Source organism: Myodes glareolus, chromosome 11 (assembly GCF_982192425.1).
Source record: "Myodes glareolus chromosome 11, mMyoGla1.1, whole genome shotgun sequence".
In the NCBI taxonomy this organism is placed as follows: Eukaryota; Metazoa; Chordata; class Mammalia; order Rodentia; family Cricetidae; genus Myodes; species Myodes glareolus.
The window spans coordinates 12,423,076-12,427,069 of NC_142036.1; the positions used below are offsets into that span (position 1 = coordinate 12,423,076).

General features: G+C 40.1%; 1 pseudogene; it reads left to right on the forward strand.

Annotated features, from left to right (window-relative positions):
* Positions 1-953: 953 nt before the first annotated feature.
* Positions 954-1,514, forward strand: LOC148120409 (Ig heavy chain V region PJ14 pseudogene; annotated as a pseudogene).
* Positions 1,515-3,994: the final 2,480 nt, after the last annotated feature.

A 3,994-nucleotide genomic window follows, 5' to 3' on the forward strand; every position in this document is an offset into this window, starting at 1 on the left:
CTTTTCTTCCCTCTTGATTTACATTAACAAGTCACAGGGTTCCACATATCCATATCTGATTCCAGTATACTTCCTGTCACCACTTAATGTTCTCTGTCTTGTTATTACTTCAGTAAACATAACCCTCAAACATGGCTCCATGCTTTTCCTTTTTATGAAGTGTTATGAAGTAGCTGAGCTTCCCATAACTTGCCAAAGCAACAATCACATTTAGGAACCTGTGATTGGCTACAAGCTGTGGAAAGTGACAGAGAAAGATGTAAAATTACATGGATAAACTGACATAAATCAAGAGGAATGAAAACTAGTGTTCAGGTAGGATGTTCCTAAGTGAGAAGATGAAATCTGAGCTTAATAAGATGGGACCCAAATCAGTCTCACAGATTTTCTATCAGATAAACATGTGAAATACCATGTATGAAATGTGTGTGAGCTGCTTCCTTACAGGTTATTTCCTGAGAAGTTGTAAGTATGAGACAACTCCACAAACACCAAGAGACAGAATTTCAAGTAGTTCCTTAAACAGGAATTCTGATCACCAAAAGAAATAATATCTTTTAAATTCTCTACTGGAAGTTACAAAGATACATAATTCCATTGAGAACCTGGTCTCCTCTTCTGCCTGCTTTGAATGAATGTGAACTTAGTTAATGTAAACGCTTCCATGTTTTGCTTCTAAGGCATGGACTGTATGACTCATAATATTTCCTATTTCTCTGAAATTGGAAATCCAGACAGCATCACAGCAATATTCCTGATATTGAATATTGAGTACCACTAAGATGCACAAAGCAAAATTCAGTTTCCTGAAGGAGAAATTGGAGTCATTGCCTGTGTTTCCTTTTATGCTCTCTGGAACCTCCCCCAATGCAAAGCAGTCCTCAAGCTCAGGATGAAATTCAAGTCCAAGTTGAGAGGCCCCATCTCCTTCTGACTAGAGCCTCCAACACAGCATGGCTGTCCTGGTGCTGCTCCTCTGTCTGGTGACATTTCCAAGCTGTAAGTACTTCAGGGCTTTAGGAAAAGGAACCAGGATTTTCATCTATGGGTTATATGACTGATGTTGTTGTTGCTTGTCCCTAGATGCCCTGTTCCAGATAAAGCTGAAGGAGTCAGGACCTGGCCTAGTCCAGCCATCACAGACCCTGTCGCTCACCTGCACTGTCTCTGGGTTCTCATTAACCGACTATGGTGTATTCTGGTTCCGCCAACTTCCAGGAAAGGGCCTGGAATGGATGGGAGTAATATGGGGTGGTGGAAGCACAAATTATAATTCAGCTCTCCAATCCCGGATCACCGTCACCAGGGACACCTCCAAGAGCCAAGTTTTCTTAAAACTGAGCAGTCTGAAAACTGAGGACACAGCCATGTATTACTGTGCCAAAAACACAGTGAGAAAACTCCAGTGTGAGCCTGCACAAAAACCTCCAAATGGAGACACTCACGGCCAGCAGGCGGTATTGGGGACCAACAGTGTCTCACAAAGACCAGTATGTGGTTGCTTAATAAGATAAAAAGTTCTAGACTATGCTGCAAGAGAATGTTTCAATGTTAGAGTCTGCATTTTCCTCTTCCAAACATAAGAACAATAAATTCTCTAGAGGCGTCTCTTCACTTTCATAGTGTAATAAACTTCCTTTTGTTCAAATACTATAACAAATAGCTTTTCCCACAAGCACTGAAAACTAACAATCTCCTTGTTGTTATTAGATAGAATGACATATAACTTTATATGTTTTACATATACACACATATATACGTATATATTTATACATTTTCTTATAAATATAGATATTTTAAAGGAGTCAGAAGTTATGAAACTTGATGAATGTTAGGTTCAATTATAAGCTAGAGAACTTTAAAAGAGCTGTAATTTGTCCTCTTTGTTTTTGCACCTGTGATAGAGAAACCACAGATTCCCTAATTTAAAATTATTTTCTCACAATACCCTGCAAATTGAAATACCCATAGTTTCCTTCTTCTTCAAGAAGGTCCCATAAAAGGAAAGAAGTGATTATTGCTTTTGACAGATCTCATTTTATGCATTTGCATCTTGGCAAATCAGACTTATAAGTAGTGGTTTCTCAGGTTAAACAAAGCTTTATTGTTTGGTGGTCTGTCTAACGTTAAAACTGACTTTTTCCATATATGAAAACAGGATATGTTCTTATTAACTTTAGTCAACTTCCGTATAACTCATTATTTGGGATAATCCTTTCCAAATAACTGATTAATCTTCTCACTCTACACTGTACAAACCATGATCAGAATTCCATAATTTTACTTTTCTTATGATGAGCTTAGGTTGATTAGGGTAAGTGGTCATATTGTCCTCTTGATGCTTGACTGTTACTGATACAAGGCCCTCCATGCTCATGCAGATTGGTTTGATATTTCAACTGCTGTGAACTGAGCTGCAGCAAACATGAAAGGGAAGGTTGCCACTGCTCATCTGTGCATTTGGGAAGCAGCTCAGTGGTTCAGAGAGCATCCTGTTCTTGCAGGGAAACAGTTTCAATTTCTGTCACCCACAATTCTAAGTCATACCTACCTGTAAATCTGGAGAGCCCATGGTCTCTATTTGTCCCCATGCACACTATACTATTCACACAGAAACATACACACGTAATTAAAAACAAAACATTTCATTTTCTCATCCACTCAACAGTGTTAACAGAGTTAACCCAATGTGAGTACTCCATAGTTTATATGAAGCTTTGATGCATATGGAAAATTTCAAACTGTATTCCTTGTGTGGATTAATGAATATTGTTTTTGAAATACCACTACTCCTTGTAAAAGGTTAGGATCTTTAACTCCTAACCTTTTTGTCTAATCCAAGAGATCAGTCTCATTTTTCTTCTCAAATATAACTCATTTCTATCACTTTTTCTTAAATTTGAGTCTAAGCACATAGCTCTAATGCCCTCAAGAACAGACATTTTCCTGCACACCATCTTCTCTTTTGGTTCTTTCATTTGGCCAAAGCATGTGGGCAGAGTAGGTTGCATAGAACAAGCAAATTTGATCAACATAAAAATGAAAATTAAATCTTGAACTGTTTCCATTTCCTGTTTGATTATTTTTTCTTGGTTTCCCAGAATTTCATCTACCGATTTACTCATTTCTTCAAACTTTTTGGCATATTTCTCTTCCATTTCTTTACTCAATCTTTTTGTTATACTTATCTTCCATTTCTTTATGGCAGATTTTCACCTCTTGTTTAAGTTCCTCTATCATTTTCATAAAGATCCGCTTAGAGTCGATTTCTTCTATTTCTTCTGGAGTAGGGTGTTCAATTCTTCTAGTTTCAAGCTCCCTGGATTCTGGAGATGTCATGTTGCCTTTCAGGTTGTTGGAGGAATTCTTGCATTGGGGCCTGCACATCTCCTCCTCTCTGGATGAAACTCCTCAGCACTTTCTGGATCAAACTTCTCAACACTCTCTGGATAGGACTCCGCAGGACTCTCTTGATAGAACTCCTCAGCACTCTCTGGATAGAGCTTCTCAGCACTGCAGCAGGGTTAGCTGGTATTTCCAGAAACCAGGAGACAAAAGGGCAGCAGCAGTGGGGGTAGGGAGGGGTCCCGTGGAACACAGACGACCCTGCCACAGAAGCTGAGTGGGGAGGGATTGTGCTCTCTTCCTGCACAGGCTGCCCAGGCAAATACCCACTCACCTCTCTGGGTAGAAATCCTCAGCACTGCAACAGGGATAGCTAGTATTCGCAGGACCCAGGAGACAAAAGGGCGGCAGCAGTGGGGGCAGGGAGGGGTCCCTTGGAACACTGAAGACACAACTGCAGAAGCTGAGGGGGAAGAGGTTGTGCTCTCTTCCAGGACAGACAACCCAGGTGAGCACCCACCCACCTCTCTGGATAGAGCTCCTCCAAACAGTTCAAGATTTGAAAACTGAAATGGAGTCAATGAAGAAATCACAAACCTAGGGCTGGCTGGCTATGGAAAATCTAGGTAAACGAACAAAGACTTCAGAA